Source organism: Chelonia mydas, chromosome 4, assembly GCF_015237465.2.
Source record: "Chelonia mydas isolate rCheMyd1 chromosome 4, rCheMyd1.pri.v2, whole genome shotgun sequence".
In the NCBI taxonomy this organism is placed as follows: domain Eukaryota; kingdom Metazoa; phylum Chordata; order Testudines; family Cheloniidae; genus Chelonia; species Chelonia mydas.
In genome coordinates, this window is record NC_057852.1 from 113,574,840 (window position 1) to 113,595,742 (window position 20,903).

The 20,903-nt window shown below is 41.7% G+C and overlaps 1 long non-coding RNA gene across 2 annotated transcripts in view; it reads left to right on the forward strand.

Annotated features, from left to right (window-relative positions):
• Positions 1–20,903, forward strand: part of LOC122465387 — a 48,066-nt gene that overhangs the window by 26,274 nt on the left and 889 nt on the right. The window contains exon 7 of one of the 2 annotated variants that reach the window (XR_006290192.1): positions 10,207–10,306. The exons of the other annotated variant lie outside the window; for it this stretch is intronic. This is a non-coding gene — a long non-coding RNA (uncharacterized LOC122465387). The remainder of the gene's footprint in view (positions 1–10,206; positions 10,307–20,903) is intronic. 2 annotated transcript variants of the gene reach the window in all.

The following is a 20,903-nucleotide window of genomic DNA, read 5'->3' on the forward strand; positions in this document are numbered from 1 at the left end:
GCATTTGTACCTTAAAAAAGAATAAAACTTTTCATTAGGTCCAATTCTTCTGCTCAGCAGAAGCAGAAGTGGCTTGACCAAAGTGACTTCTGTGACCCTTCAGGAAACAAACAAGAGGGTTTTAATCTTTAATCACAGAGCATACCTGGACATACGCATTTGAGAGACATCATATTAGTTTTACTTTCATAACACATTGGCTTAAATGTGTCCCTGAATTTTAGGAGCATGAATACTTATTTATTTATTTTTTTACAGCTGATGTTTTCCCTTATAGAACAAATGACCGAAGGGCACAGCACAGAATTCAGACATTTCTTCTAATATCTGATTAAAAAATGCAGTAAAACCTCTCAGAAATTGCATTGTTAATGGACCAATATTTCCCCCTAGTGGTCATCTAAAAGCAATGCCCACCAACGTTAATAAATCATACCGTCATACTTTACAATGGTGCCTTAGGGTCAAATTCAATTTTAATAAAATCTTCTGTTAGACTTCTGTGGCTGAAGTGCATTCGTGGTCCCACAGGTCGCCATATTTGGGGTCGATCATCATATTTGGGGTCGGGAAGGAATTTTCCTCCAGGGCAGATTGGAAGAGGCCCTGGGGGTTTTTCGCCTTCCTGTGTAGCTGGAGAATTCTCTGCTCCTTGAAGTCTTTAAACCATGATTTGAGGACTTCAATAGCTCAGACATAGTTGAGAGGTTTATCGCAGGAGTGGGTGGGTGAGATTTTGTGGCCTGCATTGTGCAGGAGGTCAGCCTAGATGATCACAATGGTCCCTTCTGACCTTAATATCTATGAATCTATACCAATTTTTAACTTCGTTGAGGATATTTGCAAAACCCTGGACAGTGCACCCACCTGAAATATTATTCACTGAATCTGTCCCTGAGTGTGCAATTCTATCCCCCCAGTGGTAGCTGCAGAAGGACAGAACACAGTAGATTCACTGCACAGGACCAGGGTGACTGGCTGTGCAGAGACTACACTAGAGGGCCCACAGGCTCTTGTGCACTGAAAAAGAACCAGGGCTCTCTAATTAGTTTAGTCAGCTCTGTATTTAAACACTGAAGGGTCAAATGGTTTCTAGGATCCTTTAAACAGACCCACACCACCAAGTAGTAACACCTTGACATCACTACCTCCTACTTAGCTAATGAGTCTGAAGTTAGGTTCGCCCCCTCAGTCAGGGCATGCAAGTACAATCCTGCTGCCCCTGCCTCAGACAATAAGGATAACAACATTTCATTACCCGTGCACTCAATATGAAAGTGAATTTTAACCCGAAACAGCCAAAACTGATCACTTTGGCAACACAGGTCTGTCTGATCCCCTAGGCAGAGTAGGTGTGTCTGTGCAAGTACAGTCTGCTCCTGAGGTCTTTTCCCCCCAGTTCATCATTAAAGGTCAGGAGAGAGCTCATTCAGACCCAGCTTGCACTCCCATTTGAGAAGCTGGTTTGCATGTGAAAACTGTTAGATGGATTGCCAGCTGTCTGAAGCAGTGTGTTGGTGACTGAGCAAAAGGGAGGAGAAAGTGGTGTTGTGTATTGGATGTGACCCAGAGAAGGAGGTCTGAGTTGTGTGTGGAGGAACTGGATGAATGCAATGAGCAGTGGTGCGTGTGCGTGCATGCACACGCAAGTGTGAGTGCCTTGGTGAAGGAAGTGGGTAACTGGTGGATGCTCCTTGGATGAATAGGGTGTGTGTGTGTGTGTGGAACAGGTGAGTGGAGTGGTTGAGTGAAAGTGGTTTGGGTGAGATGAGACCTTGGAGTATAAAAGGCTGGGGGTTTTTGATCAGACAGTGTTGAAAATATTTTTCAGGCTTTTGTATGTGTGTAACTAGAAATCAAGCATGTTTAGACTGCTCCTCTTCTGATGATAGCCCCTTGGTATTTAAAATAATGTATTTTGCTATTGGGCTGATGTTGTCAGACACTACTGTATTATGCTGTAGAAGAGTCTTCCAGGGGAAGAAATGGAAGCCGCACTGTATAAGAAATTGAAAATTAGACAAGACAAAATCTTTCAAAATTAGTTCCAAAGAGAGGGGTCCAAGCCTCCAAGTTTGGTTCTGAATCTGTTAGGGGTCTTCACATTGAGGTTTTAGTCCAAAACAGTCTAGTGGTTGGGACTATTTGCAAAGGTCACCAAACTGGATCCAGACTTCACCAGATGCTCAGATGCAGGGTTTTAGCCCAAGCCCACATTTACATTATATGTTGTAGAGAGCAATAGTGCACTGTCAGGGGGATAGAGTAGATAACCACTTGATTCTATGGTTTACTGATGTTAGTTGACATTTTATATATTTTCTCTTAGCTATCATAATTAAAAGCCACTTATGTGAAACGCTGCTATACACTTGCTTCATAGACTATTGGCTAGACTGAGACCTCTAAACCGTAATTTGTGTCTATTCCTCTTTCTCAAATATAAAACCCCATAAATCTGTCTTCTTTAATGCAGTCAATGAACTTGCTCCACTTAACACTGTACATGCTTTCCCGTACTTCTGAGAAACACAGTGATGAACCTGAAGTTAGGAAGTGAATTGGTCATCATCTTGAAAAGCACTGACACTTCTGGCTGGTTCAATGTAAATTTAGGAAAATTTACCATGTTTTTATAGGGCCTAATCTTGGTAACACTGAAGTCAGTAAAAGGAGGATTTGGCCCATAGACAGTTTCTATGGTCTGTTAATTCTCAGATTTATGCTTCAGACATTGCCTGTAGTGCTGGAAATTCTTGTTTTGTTTTCTACCACTTATTTCCTTTTATTCCTCTTTCTACATCCTTTTTATATCACTAAATGCAGTTTATAGTTTGTCTTCACATTAAAAGCCCTGTTCCGTTCAGTATAGCAAGGGAAGTGCTAGAAAGCATTGATGTGGAATACTGTTAATTTAAAAGACAATGGAATTATAATAATTACTGTCTGTAGTAAGGCACTATCTACACATAATGGGCATTTCAGCAAATTGAGTAGTCTCTTTATATGGCTGTAAATGTAATGTCTTCGATCCTTCCTGTGATGTATGTTTGTAACAGTCACAACCGGGGCTTCAGTTCAGCCGGAGCTGTCTGGAATGGAGCTCTGGTAAATATGTTCAACCCCCCTGAAGTTTTTATAGCTTTGGGAGTCGGGGGGGAGATGAGGGGTGTGCAGGGTCTGAGAGATACTGTTTAAGAATTTAAGCCCTGGTCACAACCAAGGAGAAATTTAGCCTTTCTGATTTTTTCCCCTATACAATCTAATTATAACTAATTTACTTTTTCAAAGGCCTCTCTTCTTTATGTGGTACAACTGTTTGTCACCTACAATAAATTCTATTATAAGGCATTTTTCTGTGACTCTGTTCCACTCTTTAGATTTGCAAGAGAAAAGATATATACAGTGTATATCTAACACTGGAAAAACAAAGCAAAAGAATGTAGAAATATGTAGCCATCTGGCTGCTTGTCCACTTTAACACAGGTTATAAGGGTCACTGAGACCCCTCAGAGTGCTGTTGATACCAAACTCTGAAAGGAAACACTTTATCTGATCCCAACAGTATACAGATAAATGCACTCAGAGGTGTGTTACATCTTCACACACGGTAGCTGGTGACAAACCAAAGGAAACCTCTAGCTATTTCAAAATGCTCTTTTCACTGGAAACATGGTCACCATCACTTCGTGGTTGCCTGTGTGTTGTGGCCTAGAGATGGCAAGAATCCTCCAGCCTCCTTCTCCTTTCCCTGTTTGTTAGTTGGGGTAAAAGATGAATAAAATATAAAGCATGGATACATCATTATAAAAATTACACAACAACCATAAATCAAAGTGTGATAAAGCTTGTTTGATAATGGCGTTCCTACTCTGACATCAACTGGATGCCAAATTAAGGACAAGCTAAAAAATAGAAGTATAGATATGGCAGAAGCTGCAGGAAGAGCTAACCACCCTGGGTAGAATCTCGTCAAAGACCCTAGGCACATACCGAGGGTGGCTTGCCCCTGCCTTTGCTTACGTCACCACAGTTACACTTCTATCTTCATCTAACAAGTCAGTGTGAGTCACTAATAACTAGGGCCCTACCAAATTCACATCCATGAAAAACATGTCATGGACTGTGAAATCTGGTCTTTTGTGTGCTTTTACCCTATACTTTACAGATTTCATGGGAGAGACCAGTGTTTCTCAACCTGACCCAAAAGGGAGTTGCAGGGGGGTCACAAGGTTATTTTAGGGGTGTTGCGGTATTACCATCCTTATGTCTGTGCTGCCCTCAGAGCTGGGTGGCCAGAGAGCGGCGGCTGTTGGCAATACTATACCATGCCACCCTTTACTTCCACTCTGCTGCCTCCAGAGCTGGCCAGCCGGAGAGTGGCAGCTGCTGACTTAGGGCCCCACTCTGCAGGCAGCAGCGCAGGAGTAAGATTGGCAATACCATACCATGGCATCTTTACTTCTGCACCATCTTTACTTCTGCGCTGGTGCTGATGGTGGTGGTGCTGCCTTCAGAGGTGGGCTCCCAGCCAACAGCCACTGCTCTCCAGCTGCAGTGCAGAAGTAAGGGTAGTAGTACCGCAACCCCCCCCCCGCTACAATAACCTTGCACCCCCTGCCCACAACTCCTTTTTGGGTCAGGACCCCTACAATTATAACATGGTGAAATTTCAGACTTAAATAGCTGAAATCATGAAATTTATTACTTTTAAAATCCTATGACCAAAATGGAGCATGAATTTGGTAGGGTCCTACTAATAACCTTTCTCAGTTTCATAGTTTCCACCAACAAAATCTAACCTTTTGTAAAAACTTGCACAATTTTTAAAATAGCTGTAAAATGTCATGATAATGAATGTATGCAGGGTTGTTGTAGCCATGTCAGTCCTAGGATATCAGAGAGACAAGGTGGGTGAGGTAATATTTTTTATTGGACCAACTTCTGTTGGTGAGTGAGACAAGCTCTTTGTAGCTCAGAAGCTTGTTTCTATCACCAACAGAAGTTGGTCCAATAAAAGATATTACCTCACGCACCTTGTCTCATGCAAATGAATACACACTTTGAGTGAGTCAGAAATTTGCAAACCATTGACAAGTAAATGAAACACAAAAAAATCTGTTCAGAAGTTATTTTGTTTCTGCAGCAACTCTACGGCATTTTTCAGAACAGTCATACATTTTATCTTCTTCTTTGTCTTACTTATTATTGGCATTACTATAGCTCCTAAGAGCCCAGCCATGGATCAGTACCCCTTTATACCAGGGCCTGTACAAACACAGAACAAAAAGACAGTTTCTGCCCTGAGAAACTTACAATCTGAGTATAAGAAAAGAGACAACAGATTGATACAGCTAAGCAGCGGGTTACAAGGGACCAATAAAGCCGTATTGGTCACCATGATAGGCACTAATGTCAGCAAATTTCTATACACTAACTGCTGAGTGGACAGAGTGGTTTCATTAATCTACTGGATGAAGTCTAAGTTTAATGGAGCTGTTGACATTGCATCTTGACTTGTTTCAATGTGCACAAATGAAGATAATTTGCATGCAGACTGGGACAAATTCACAGGTGACATAAAAGGCAGTGTAGGTTACCCACTGGAGGTCAGCGTAAGCCCGTGTAAAGTGGTTACCATTACAATCATTTTGCTGCCAGTTACCACAGGGTGATATGTAAGGTATTGTTATTATTTATTGTGCCCAGAGACCCCTTCCAGGCTAAGGCCCCTAAACACAGAGAAGAAGGTCCCTGCTCCAAAAAGCTTGTAAGTGACATATAAAGATTGTGGGTAGGGGGGCGGGGAGAGGATACTATCAAATATTTAAAATTTATATATAGATATATAGATTTGTTTTCTGTTTATAATTATAAATGGGTTCAATGTCAACTATCGCCATCTACCTCTTTAGCCATCATTAACTTTTGATTTCATGTAAGTGCAGCAGCAGAGGGGGGTCTTGGGCCGAGATGTAGAGGAGTGAGGAGTAGCCTGATGGATCAGTTCAGGGAGGGCGTCTTATATGTAAGGGGCAGTTAGGGTTGCCAATTTTGGTTGGATGTATTCCTGGAGGTTTCATCACATGACATAGTCTTTAATTAAAGATTAATGTTTAATTTTTGGAGACTCGAGGACAATCCTGGAGGGCTGGCAGCCCTAGGGGCAGTGTGGAAGAAGGTAAAGGCATATTTATTTGAGAAACTGACAAAAATGGGCAAATGAAGCTGTTATCATGAGGAAGATGAAATGTTACAAGAATGTGTAAGCGGAGTGGGGGTATTATTGCAGTCACTTCCCTAATTGCAGTGGCTCAGATATCACTGTTTTGTAAATGTTAGTAAAAGCTGACTTTATAATGGCAGCCATGGTAAGCAAGTTGTCATGCTGTGGACGGGAAAGATATAGGGTTGCCAACCCTTCTGGTTTCGCCAGAAGTCTCCCGGAATCTGGCTCTATCTTCCAGAGGCTACTGAAGCCATAATGGGAGATTTTAGGCACTAAAAGTCCAGCGGTGCAGCAGAGCTAAGGCAGGCTTCCTGCCTGCCCTGGCCCCGTGCTACTCCTGGAAGTGGCCTGGAGCAGGGTGGCGGGGACCAGGGGTCTCCACATGCTGCCCCGCCCCAATTCTGCAGCTCCCATTGGCCATGAACTGCAGCCAATGGGAGCTGCGGTTGTGGTGCCTGCAGGCAGGGGCAGCGCACGGAGCTCCCTGCACCCCCCCAGGGGCTTCTGGGATGTGCTGGCTGCTTCTGGGAGTGGCATGCAGAGGGGGCAGGTACTGCACAGAGCTCAAGGGTCCTGCTTACCTCAGGTGGCTCTGGGTCAGTGGTGCAGCTGGGCTTAGGCAGGCTCCGCCTCTGCAGATCCCGTTGGCCGCAGTTCCTGGCCAATGGGAGTTACAAAGTCAGCACTTGGGGTGCATGCAATGCGTGGAGATCCCTGGCCCCCTAGGGGCCACAGGGATGTGCCAGCCGCTTACGGGAGCGGAGTGGGGCCAGAGCAGGGAGGAAGCCTGCCTTAGCCCCGATGCACCACCAACCGGGAGCCACCCAAGGTAAGTGCTGCCCGGCCGGCAGCCCATGCCCGTCACTCCCTCCCACACCCCTGCCCCAGCCTTGAGCCCCCTCCTGCACCCTAACTCCCTCCCAGAGCCCACACACCCTCCTGCACTCCAACCCCTTGCCCCAGTCTGGAGACCCTTTCTGCACCCAAACTCCCTCCCAAAGCTTGCACCCCGCACCCTCTCCTGCATCCCAACCCCCTGCCCCAGGCTCAGCCTGGAGCCCTGTCCCATACTCCGAACCCCTTGGCCCCAGCCCAGAGCCCACACCCACTCCCTCACCCCAATCCCCTGCCCCAGCCCAATGAAAGTGAGTGAGGGTGGGGGAGAGCGAGAAATGGAGGGAGGGGGGATGGAGGGAGTGGGGAGGGGCCTCACAGAAGAACAGGGCAGGGGCAGGACAGGGGTTTTTGGGTTTGTGCGATTAGATAGTTGGCAACCCTAAAGATGAGGGTAGCGGGAAAAGTGGGGGATGTCAAAAGGCACAAGATGGAGTGAGGTCTACATCCCATCTATATCTTCTACCCTATCATCATGTAAATTAACCAGTTAGGGTTATATAGGGATTAAGGCTGACCTAAAATGAGGACTTTGTATTTGTGCAAATTGGTCTGATTTTATTAGTCAAACAAAATTAAAGAAGGGAGAGCTGTTTGGCTGAAGAATTATTGATAGGGAGAAAAGCTCCATGGAACTTTGGTAGTATACACACAATTGAAACCAAAGGGGTTTGTGCTCCTAACTTCCTTTTGAAAATCCTGTCATGTGATAACTGTTAGTAAATGGTGACTCTTTCAGTGGTGAGCTTAGTATATTAATTTGCCTTCCAGGAGAATATATATATATATATAAAACTGAAAGTGGGAGACAACCAAACAAGGCCCTTGTCAGTTGTGGATTGCTTGGAAATATAAAAGGGCAGAAAAAATCCCAACTACAACATCCCTTTGGGAAATATTAACAAACATCCATTAGCAGGCATTATAGTCCATCGGATGAGGCACTAGTCTTGGAGTTAGGGGGACTGGATTCTAAACCAGGCTCTGCAGCTGATCTGCGGTGTGACCTTTAGGCAAGTCACTTCACTTCTATTTCCCCTTCCAGTCTTTGTTTTATCTATTTAGAATGTAAAATCTTCAGGGCAGGGATTATCTTTTGCTGTGTTTGTACAGTGTCTAGCACAATGGGGCTCTGATCTCAGCTGGGGCCTGTAGGCACTACTACAATACAAATAATAAATAACATTTTTTGCACCCACTCCCCCTCTCCACCCCTACCCACCTCCATCCTCCTGAAAGAGTTATTGCTAATCCAATGGATTAAAGCCAGCATTAACAAATAGATCAGAACCAGAAACAGGTACTACAGAGAAAGGAGACTTGTAAAGAGATGAGCCAGGGAAGTATGTTCATGATTTGAAAATTGTCTTTAAGAGGAAAAATTACAATAAAATCTTGAACAATTGGGAAGTAACAAAGAGCATGTGAAAATAGCTTTAGATACAAAAGTAAGTAATGGGCTACTTGGAAAGTTTGAATGAATACTGTGTAAATCTTTGTGTTCCAATAATGTGCCTCTAAGAGTGCTAATGGAAATAGCTAAATGAATCACTGGCAATTTTTTTTTGTACAATTGTATAGAACTCAGGGAAATACCAGTGGAATGGAGGGAAGTGAATGTGCTGCTGATTTTCAAAAAAGTAAAGAAAAATGTTAGTGTTAATTACCACCAAGTGAATTTATTCTCCGTGACTACTTTGAAAGTTGAATATGCCAAGGAAGGAGTATTTAGAATGGTGCAATGGGGTGTCATTTGGAGTAATTGGACGGGGAAAATTTAGGCTGCATATCAGTAAATGCTTCCTGGCTTTCTGATCTATTCCACAGCTGGAAGTGTAGAAGTTGTATCACTTGGGGACATTAATTTTAAAGAAGAACTAGAAAATGTACAATGGGGCAATCCTTCACTGGTAGGGAGATGAGGCAGATGAATTTAAAGGTCTTTTCCATTTCTACTTTCTCTGGTTCTTTGATAAGATATATCTTTTTTATTTAAAATAAATTAGATTTAACAATCAAGGCAATGTATGTCAGATACATAAAGCTCTTTGTGAAATAGGCAATCTTTTTTCTTGGGATAAGTACAAATGTAATTTAAGAAAGTTAAATTTGGAAAAATGTAATTCAAGTAACCCATCCAATAATCTGGGTGGACACACAAAGAAACATAGGCACAAAATTGGAGCCATTGCTGATTGCACTCAGACTGCACCCATTCAGACATCTAACCCTCATTTGGTGCAACCATAATTCAGACAATTATGTGTACATGCAATTTATGGCTGCAGTCATTATATAAATGGATGCAATTGCGGTTGCCATCTTTGCATTTAATTCTACAATTTATTACAATTAATTGTGTACCTGCAATATTGGAGGGTGGGTTAAGCCCCCTCCCTCCCTACAACTTACTAATTATATAGCAGGCTTGGTAATAATATGTATAGCTAAAGGGGAGCAATCAGACACATCTACTAGAGTTGTCTGTTTCTGTTGAAATGGGAAGGAAAAGGAGAAAAGCAGCAGATTAGAACAACGCTGTTTCTGTGAAAAGTTACAGTGTGTTAAGGGTGCTGTTCATAACCAGCCATGCCTGCCTGGTGATTTGATTAAACAAAATCTTTTCTAACCGAGGTAGCCAAGATCCCAATCATCTCTTGTTAAAAAGGCATAAAATGAAGGTTAGCATGAAGCCAGCAGGGCTCGTGTGATGGATTCTCTTGGCTCATCTTGAAGTGCTCCAGTGAGGTCTGGATTGTTTTGCACTGTTCAGGATAATTTCTTTTGCCACTCATGGAAGCCTCAGTGATTTAAAAATAATAATAGCACAAATAGAACACATGACCTCTAACCCATTCCCCTTTGATTAAGTCTCATTTTATAGCAAAACTATGACTAATGTCTCTTTCTTTGCCTTCAAGAAACTATCATATAATCTGTCTATTATTCTTAATATCCTCTTGCCCCAATAAGACATGTCTGTTTTGTTTGGATTCCCCTGAATGGGGTGAATATTATATCTATAACCTACTGGAAAGCATTTCTGCTTAGACATATTGGCAGTGCTAATTTTGTTTTTACAGGTGTTTGTACTTGGAAAGGGGTTAGCCACAGTCTTGAAGGCTCTACCGCACTGGTACATCAGAGGAGCACAGTGTGCTGTGGGTCCTGGAGCTGTTAACGGTAGGCAGGGAGAGAAGGCTAAATTAATCATTTATGCTTTATTTATACTTTCTCCTACTTGTGGAGCTGGACAAGCGGATGCCAGTTTTCCTCAGTTAAGGGTTGTCTGTGTGACATGAAGTTTGATAACTGGCAAAATATAATCACAAAATGTTATATTATAAACCAGAGAGAAGGAAATATACAGAAATTACTAGCAAGCAGAGCTGCTTCCCTATTTCTGTCAGCTCTACTGACTGAGAGTTAAAAGTTTTTGGTTGGAAGAACCTTTTGAATTAAATGAAAATGACCAGTACCAATATTTTTGTTCTTATTATCTTTGTCAGAGAGCTCATTTTTTAAAATTTTGTAAACTCATTTTGTTTACAAGTGGGTTCTTGTAAGCAACCCACAGCAGATTCTTGTAAGATTCTGGAGTGGGACAATGTTTATTTCCCCGAATCAAGCTGAAAAGCAGAGCAAAAATAGACAAAACTAGGTTGTTTTAAAAGCAAAGCCTCTAGGTTTTTTCAGATCAGCTAAGCCCTGTCCAGAAAAGCAACCATATGCAGCAAAGCACTTAATCACACACAACTTTAAGCATGAGCTTAAGTTCCATAAAAGTCAATGGGATTTAAGCATTTGCTCAGTGCTTTGCTGAATAGGAAGGGACTTGAACACATGCTTACGTGCTTTCCTGGATTGGATCCCCAGGGATGAGATATCCTTCTGTAACAAACTATGCTCAAGATGAGCTGAGATCACCAGACAAGCTGTTCATGCTGAAAGAATTAATGAAGCATTATGTGGAAAAGCAGATAGGCATCAGTCTATCTTGAGTGTACTCACATCTAGGATTTTAATTGCATATAAGGATTGATCATCTGGAATGGTTGAAAGAGCAGGGAACCAAACTGAAGCCGTGAAAGGCTCAATCATAACATCAGATGCAAAAGTGGAACAAACATTTTAGTATGTGCTGGTACATGTCTATCACCTTTCTCTTCAGCCGGGGCTAGTCTGTAGTAGATTTGTCAGTAGTGGCTGAAATGCCTAACCAATTTTTCGATTTCAGTATGCATAGGCAATGTACAAATACTTAATTAAAGACAGTCACTGCCCTGAAAAGTTTGCATTATGATCGGACAATAGAGGCAAGGGGTGGGGGAATACAACAACATACAAGCAAAAGATGGGAAACCGAGTCACAGAGAAGTTAAGGGACTTGCCCAAAGCCACACGGAAGTCCATGGCAGAGCTGGAATTCAACGTGGGCCTCCTGAGTCCTACTGAGTCCTTAACCATAAGACAATCCTTCCTTCCTAGAAGATCATAGGGCCTAATTCTGATTTCATTTAATGCCAGTGCGAATCAGGAATAACTTGTTTGTAGTCAATGGAGCTACACCACTGCACAACTAGTGGTATCAACGTAAAACCCAGAGTATTTAAATATGTGGACTGGCTCGCAAAATGATTGCAGATGTAGTGTTAATGGGGTTCTAGAGCTGGGCAAAATTGTTTCAGTGAACAGTAAATTCACCAAAAAATGCATTTTCTGGGGCTGAAACTATTAGCAAATTCAGGTCCAGTTTGGCAAATCGTTTTGGACTAAAAGATTTTTTTTTTAATCTGAAATGGTTTGCTTCGGCCATTTTGAAATTGCATGTTTAGACTTTTCATTTCCAAATGTTTCATTTTAACCATTTTGTTAAACCATTTCCACTTTTTTTATTTTGAAATGATATTTTGTTTAAAAATTTCATTAAAGTTTTTGGGGGGTGGGGGGGTTGAATGGGTGAAAAACACCTGAAATGAACTCAACAAACAAAAAGTGGTTTTAGGTCAAATAAAACATTTTGTTCAGCCCCAAATATTTTGTGATTGGTTTTTTGTTTTGGTGAGAAAAAAAATCAGTTTTGATTTGGCCCCCAAATTGCAAAATCAGTTATCTCTTCAGCTCTGTGATAGTCCCTTTTCTGGCTGGACGTAGCACATCCTAATTCGTGTTTACTACAATTGCATGCACAAACTGGGTTGCTGCATGTAGAAATGATCTGTTAGATACCTTCCTAATTATCTGTATACAAATGTGTGTCTACTTGCACAAACATTGCCATGCAAATCAGGACTAAATGCTCATGTCTCCATAAATGTTTGATAGACAAAAATGTGGATCTACCTTTGATATAAAAATCAAGACCTTGAGTTCTATTCGCAGATCTGCTGCTTGAGTTCTATTCCCAGATCTCCATATGGTCTTGAGTAGGCCACTTAACCTCTTGATGAAGCTGTAGTAAAATAATATATATTTACGTACCTCACAGGGGTATAATGAGAATTAATTAGCTAGTATTTTCAAACATTTTCAAACTGGAAAATCATATAAAAGTACTAACCTATTATTTTAGGATGACTGATGGCCTGGTCAATTATGTGTATACTGAGAACATTTTATAGTTCACTTTCAGAAGTGATGTGTTCTGCAAAAGTTTAATAATAGAATAGCAAGAGAGGGGGAATGTCAAGAACACTTCTAACCACTCAGTATCTTGATGGACATAAAGAATAATAATACAAAAATGTATCCTCAGTGTAATGTCATAAAGACTTCATATTGAAAGAAAGATCAGATTTTCAGAGCTTTCAAAATATAGAAGTGTTTCAGCAGAAGTATACCTCAGGCTTTCAGGGATGAAATGGTGCCATGCACTTTACTACACACTCCTAAAAGCGCAAAATATATGTTCTCAGGCAAATTTACTTAATTTTCCACTCCCTGAACTCTTACTTTTCCACTGCTGGAAACATCCTTGTTTCCTCTAACTAATACAGGATATGGACAAGAACTATTATGACAATGAGAAGTCTTTAAAATATGTTGGTTGATTACCCACTCTGCCCAATGACTATGACACTTGATGACTTTTTGTGTTCAAACAGTTTGCTGAATTTCAAGGGGTCTCTATGATAAGGGTTACTTAGGTTGTCTGTGGAAGACATCTAGACTTAGTGGCACTGTCTCTGATGTAAAGGGAATAGTTTATTCTTTAGCTGTAATAGATTGTTGAAGCATAATTTCCTTTTACAAAAGTTGTGTTGACTCTTTTGTGATCATCTATGTGAATGATAATTCTATTCTTCACTATACTTTCAGCCAATTTTCCTGAAGTTAGGCTTACTGGCTTGTACTTGCCAGGATCACCTCTGGAGCCTTTTTAAAAAATAGGTGTTACATTAGCTATATTCCAGTCATCTGGTACAGAATCTGATTAAAATGATAGATCATGTACCACAGTTAGTAGATCTGCAATTTCATATTGGAGTTCCTTGAGAATTCTTGGGTGAACACCATCTGGTCCTGGTAAACTGACAGGATGTAATTAGGAATAAAATATGACCTCCTCAGATGATTGCAGTACTCCACCTCAAGCAGCAAGACTTGTTCTTAGATTTCCTAAATTACATACAGATGATGGTCTTTAATTGTCATTATGTCCCCTTTTCCTGACTTTACAGAAGCCTGTCTGGTAGATTACCTTACACAGGTGAGAGCAGCAGAATCCTATTGGAGACGTGTTGGAAATATATGAGTAAGATGGATCCCATGAGCAGAAAAAGTGGCTAAATTTGTCTGATAAATGATTCATCACAAACTACTTACTGGATTGAACAAAGAATGAGAAAAGGCACTCCAAGGAGCAATTCAATGTTGTCAGGAAGAGGGACTAGATGAATTAATAGGTCATCTCATATCTTGATTATGGTATCCTTCCTCTTCTGGCCTTGTCAAGTGCAATCTTGTCCCCATTGAGTAAAATCAGAATACTACTGCCAAGATCATCAATAATGATAATAATGTTAGTAATCTTGAAAATTCCAAATCATGGTCTACAGTCTTGAAATTTAACTTTTGGTCATAATGCCTCTACAATTGTGTGCCTCATTGCCACTGTGCTACACACAGCAGCACTGTCAATATGACCTCTCCATTCCAGTATTTCTGGATTCTCACATAATATTAATGGCATTGACCCTGTTCAGCATTGCTTTATTTTAGTTTAGAATTTTGATTAACAATGAATTATATCCAGGAGCAGAATTTTCTAGATCACAAACCCATTCTGGGTAATATTACCCTTTAACTTCTTATCCACAAATGTAAGAATGTGTGTAAAAATCAACAAATTGTAGTGTGTAAAATCTCTTATGTAACATATCCAAACTCTTGGTAACTGGAATTTAAAATCCATGTAATTCCCAATGTGAAGATTTTTACTCCCTCCAGCAGCTGCTGGAACATATGATTGCCCATTCTTATTCTTGAAGAATAAGCTACACTGGGAAAAAAGTAATCTCACGACTCCTAGAACAATTAAACCTGTCATTTGTAGTCCACTGGTCTGGGTCGTGGTTTCAGTGTTGCTGAGCTGTCATTTTTAGGGGTATGCAGTCTTAGGATTTAACCTGGCAGTGCGGAAGGTTCTCAGTCAAACTGGTGCAGCTGTTTTATTAACACATTCACCACTCCACTGACCCCCACAAAAAAGCCCAAACTACAAAAGCCATGGATATTTAAAAAACAAACAAACATGGGAATCAGGAATCCATGACTCCTGTAACATCTGTGACACACATGCAGCTTTATTGTTATTTATCTCTATTGACCATACTTCCTGGATGCTCATTTCTAACACCAATTTCTCTGTCATGGAGTGATCAGCCCCGGTTCCTTACCAGCACTGTCCTTTGGCATCTAATTTGCATTCATTGCTCTGTCTCTCAAATTTTGCCCTGTGGCAAAACTCTCTGGCTTTGTCACCATAAACAATGTTTTCACATATTTCCAATTATATTAAAAAATCCCACTCACCTACATGAAAGAAATGTCTAGGCAGCATAACCAAGCACTCAAAAGTTAGGAAATGCCAGATTTACAGTTTCCCTTACAACCTTAGTTCTGCCTTCTTGTGTGTCCATCCTTTGCACTGAATGAGGGAGGGGTCCATGGGGAAAATGGCATTTGATCATATAACTGAAGACTGTACCATAATTCATATAAACCAGGGGGCAGAATTAAGGTTGCATGGACACCTATAAAGCATACATTTCCTGACTTTCGAGGATGTGACTTTGCAAGCTAAATGTTTTTATAATCGTTTTTTAACATAATGTCCTAGGGTTTTTTAAAAATAAAAAAGGACAAATCTATAACTGTAATGCCTCCCCCATATTATGTGGCATGAGCAGGTTTTGAACCCTGAACATTCTTCGCAGACTTCTGCCCCTTGAGCTACACTGGCTAGCAATGTAATACAATGGCTAGCAGCAAGAGAGGGGGGTTATTCTAGAAGTATGAAATGGTCTGATGGGGCTATATAGTGGGCCTGGGGGGCTTATCAAGAGGAATCTAACCCTAATTTCTACCCCTCCTATCTTCCTGAAGAATGCAAGTGAAAGAAGGAAATTGGTGATTTTTAACAGTTTATATATCAGCAGGAACTAAACAGAATTTAATGGGACCCAAAAAATAACACCTCGCGCCCCAGTATCACAGGCCTGCTGCAGACAATGGAGGTGTTAGAGCATCTCAAAAATGGTCAGGAGAACCTTTCCCAGTGGAAAGTGTTAAATAACCTAAACATAGGGTCATTACCGGTCCCTCTATAATAATTCTGGGCTTGAAACATTTAGCAGATACCTACTAGCTAGAGCAGAATACAAAATATTGGGGTGGGAGTGTGAAGGGCTCCTGAAACACTGCTTTAGAACCCCTAATTCCTTCCAGTGGGAAGCGAGAGGGGACTGCGTAAAGGGGAAGAGGATGCTCCATTTAGAAGCAGAAAGGATTTTACTTCCAGGTGTATGAAGCAGTTTCCCTGGGATATGGTTTTTACATGTAATGTCATGAGTTGTGGATCCGCATTAGAGCTGACTGCCTTACGAGGAGTTAAGGGGACAGTTTATCCCATTGCCCCATTACTACCTCGACTCCCACCCCCAGTTTCTAATCATCATTAAATAATTATCCACTTAGCTCTGACAATACCCTTGGCTCTGTATAGCATGCAAAAATTTAAAAAGACAGTGCCAAACCTACCTAGCTTACACTCCAAAAGGTGTATATATAATAATACAATATATATTGAGACAGTGTGCACAATTTTTTTGTTCTAGTTGAAACTAAACCTGTGGAGCTCTGTGTAGGCACAAGTGTTTGCTCATATATGTACAATTGCATGATAAGTGCTTTTGTTATAAGCTCATTTTTAAGGGCTACACAGAAGTAGCTTACTATTGGTTTCTTTTCAATGTTCTCATATCCTGTAAAGTATACAGTATGCTATATTGTTTATTTCAATATGACTATCTATTGCACGGCCCCTATTAATTTTATTTAAAGACAACATTTTATAAGCTTAGCAATCTACTGTTTCTGAAATCAGTGGCGGGTCCTCTCAGAGTCTTCATTCACTTATACTTACTCCTGATTTGCACTGGTGTAAGTGATTTGTGAATAAGGCCCCTTATCTTCAGCATGGCAGCAATCTCCACTGTGCAATTTTTGCAGTTCTCTTAGGAGCCAAGAAGCTGGCCAAAACAAACTCACTCTTTAAAAATTAGCATCAAATTTTCAATGTGCAAGAATAAATCCATTATAGTTTAAGCCAAGATAGAAAAGTGCCTGGCCAGTGAATGTATAGTTAAGGGTCTGTCTGCATTTCCATTAGAAACCCTGATTATTGATCTTTAATAACAAATGTGTATTAAAAATGGCTATGAAAAAGTAGCTGGTGCATGTGGTTAGTAACTGTTTTTATAGCTTTAGTACATAGTACCAGCCATTTCTTCTTTCAGGCAATTAGTTCACATTGTAGACTTATCCCATATAAAACACACTCATTTATAAATTCCAAGAACACAAAAAAAGCACTTAAAGCCAGTAAGTGTCTATTGTGTTTTCCTCACCTGCCACTTGAAAATGACCAAAGCAATTATGGAGCTATAGCAATTAAAAAGAAATTGCTTCTGGGTGAGCCCCTGAATGCCAAGTTTCACACTGTAGAATTTTTTTTTTAATGTATGAGTTTAACTCTCTGAAATTAGGTGGCTGTAATGGAAACTCTGGGTGATCCTTAACGATAGTGGCAATAGTGGGCAAGCCTATATAATGAGTGCTGCCTTACAGAACATAGGCTGTGTGATGCAGGGGCACTAAAAGGTAAAAGGAACAAGGCCTTGTTTTCATCCAGACAAAAATCTTTTGTAGGATGAGGATGGAAAGCTGTTTAAATCTACTAGCACAAACATAGTCTTTGTGTTTGAAAATGGAATCTAACACCAGTCACGGGAAAGGAGTCATGAATGAAACTCCACAAGATGGGAGGCAAGTGAAGGCTCAGGAAGGGGGAAAGCCCTAGTAGGGCATTGACAGGCTCATGGGTCTAATTCCCCAACATCCCCAGTGCCCAGGCTCTACTCAGACTTGGGACCGGGTATCTGGGTTTGTGGATTTGTGCCTGATTTCTGGATTTTGACTACCAGGACTTGATTTTGCTCCCACTGATGTCTATATAAAATTGCTATTGACTTCAGTGGGAGCAGAATCAGACCCTTAGTTTGTAGCAAGGTAGCTGATGTTCTTAGCTCAAGACTAATTCACATTGGTTCGACAGAAATCAGAAATTAATCAATCTATGAAACCAGTTACCGTGAGAACTTGTAGGTTCAGCTGGGCAGAGATCTAGTAAAATAATTTTCAAAGCAGCATATTCCTGGAACTGGAAGGAATGAGTAGGGAGTAGGCCTGATAAGCAGATCTCTTCACGAATCAGATGGATACACTAAATTCTAATTAAGTTTAAATAAAAAACCTCCCCACAATTTCCTTCTATAAGAGTGTATGGTCCAAAAGTTTGTCAGATAAATACAGTTGGCTTGTAAGATAGAAACATGTAAGTCAAGGCCAGATATCATTCATAAATGTGCAATTAATCTGTTGATCTGGAGAATTGATTGACTTGTTTGGAATAACTGGATATTAAAACTGTATATAATGCTGATTTCTGCCTGTAAATGAGTATGCTGTCCCTTCAAAACATGCCCTTGGTCCAGCACTACCGTTTTTCTAGTTTGATCCAACAACTGCCTTTAGGGAGTTGTATTAACCAGGGCTTTTGGGTTGTAGGCATCACAGCAAGGAATGGCAAGGGAGGGAGTAAATAGGCCTCTCCCATTTCTCAGCACAGGGGAGAGATCAAAATGGTAATGAGTTTCTCTGCAAAGAGTACTTGGGAAGCAAGAAGCTGTGGATTTCTACTGAGGAAGAGACTAACAGGGAGGGGAGCTCTGGGTCTCTCCAGTAAAGGAGCCTGCCTATGATCCTGAGAGGAGATTCTGAAACCTATGTGTGATTACTCTGTATGAGAGAGGGAGAGAGTGCACCTACAGTGTTTTGTACAGAATGTCTCTTACAGCCACTGGACCAAATTAATCCTTGCTAAACAGGATTTACATCTGGGATGAATTTGCCCAATGTAAACTCTCTGAGAATTAAAGAACTGTCATTTCTGAAACAAGAGGATTGTGGGTTGGTTTGTGTTACCGTGACACCTTCCAAGGCACCATGTTCAAAGGGATGGAGGGTAATCCTGGAAGTAGAAATTCAGTGCAGTTCAGCATAGCATTTTATGATGAAATGAAGTGAGGATTACTTGCCGTACCTGACAGTGGTTTGTGGCATCTCTAGGTTAAAATGATAAGGGCCATATTCTCAGCTGGTGTATGGTATAGCGCCATTGAGCTCAGTGGAGCTACACCGGTTTGCGCGAGCTGACGATCTGGCTCTTTAATCTATAAAAATCCCCATATAGGTTTAACATTAGAGAGGGGCCTTCTTGGTTAGGAAAATATGGATGCATTTGAACTTCCAGAGAGACATTGTAGGCAGGGGTTAATATAACGGGGAGTGGGCGGTGCACAACTCGCCCTCCTATCCTTGGTTTAGGGAAGCTGTTCTCCCTTACACCACCTCCTCCTCCTCTCTGGCTGGTGCAGTGACATCTGCCGGCCTATTTCAATCTACTTTAACCACTGTTCTTATGTTGTCCTGGGGAATAGTAGGTAGCCCACTTTTCTGAACCAGCAGTAATACAGGAAGAAGTGAACATGAACCCAATTAAAAGAACTGACTGCTTCATTCAGAGCAACTTCTTTATCGATGTCACACAGCTTCTCTGTAAGAGCTCTCTTGCTGACAGCCATTCCAGTCTGTCTCTGAGTGTTAAGTAAAATCTCTTACACTACTAGGCATTTGCTTAGTGAGGATATGAGAGAGAGTAGATTTTTTTTAAAATCTGAGAAACGCTTGATGTGCCCTATAAATTAGGTTTGCTATGTACAAACCTTATAGTAGTCACAAAGCTATTCCAAAAGTTCAACTTTGAATATGAAGGATAACCACATCTAAACATTGTAGATCGACAACTATTTCTATCAGATGATATGACTTTGCATAGTACCCACATCAATTCTGTGCATTTCAGGGGCCATATCCTTTATTAACTGCACTGCAGAATGTAGATAAGCTGTTGGAAAAATTGATCTTACAGCAGTGTGCAAAATAAATTCATAAACCATGCCCTGTAACCTACTATATAGCAGCTACAATGTTTTTAATAGATCTTATATTTAGGAATGTTGGCTGAGATTTTTAAAGGAGCCTATGGTAGTGAGGTGCCTGTAGCAGGGTGGTCCTGAGAGGGTTAAAAGCCAGCCCTGGGAGAGGGCTGGGGCTGAGAGCCAATAGGAAAAGGCTGGGAGGCAGCCAATCAGGGCCAGGCTGGGCCCTATAAAAGAGCTGTAGGGCCGGAAGGCAGAGAGAGTCTCACTCTAGCCTTAGAATGAGAAGGACCTAGCTGCCTGAGAGCACAGGGTATCTTGGGCAGAGCAGTGCTGGGGAAGGGCAAGAGGAGCTGGGGAGCTCGAGCCTGGCAACTCCCCAGGGTGAGGCCTTGTTAAAGGCCGGGGGAGGTACTGGGGCTGCAGGGAAAGGCAGCAGGTCCAACCCCCTTGCCAATGATGAGTGGCCATCACAGACTGCAGTTTGCCCCAGAGAAAGGGGGCTAGATGAGGACTGGCAGTAGCCACTGTGGCAAGGTGGGCTTGGGGGTTACCCTGGGAGTGGAGACCCAGAGTGTGGGGGTACTGCTGTGGGCAGAACCCCAAGGTAAAGGGCACTGGGGCCTGAGGCAGGAGAGACACTGGCCAGCAGGAGGTGCTCTGGGGCTGGACTTGAGCTAATTCCCGAGGCAACCAGCAGGAGGCACTGCACCGGTGTCTCTCTTGCCTCAGGCCCCGTGGGGTGGGGTGGAGCGGAGGCAGGAAGAGGCAGGGCATGGGTGGGGCCTTGGGGGAAGGGGTAGAGTGGGGACAGGGCCTGGGGCAGAGCTGGGGGTCGAACTCCCCCACCTACCCGGGACTTTGGAAAGTCATCACCTGTGGCTGTGACAATATGTGGTATACCTCATTTGGTACATTAAATGCCTCAACAACAACTATGTGGGTGAAACCAGACAATCACTACATCCTTGAAAGAACTCGCACGGAAAAATGATAAA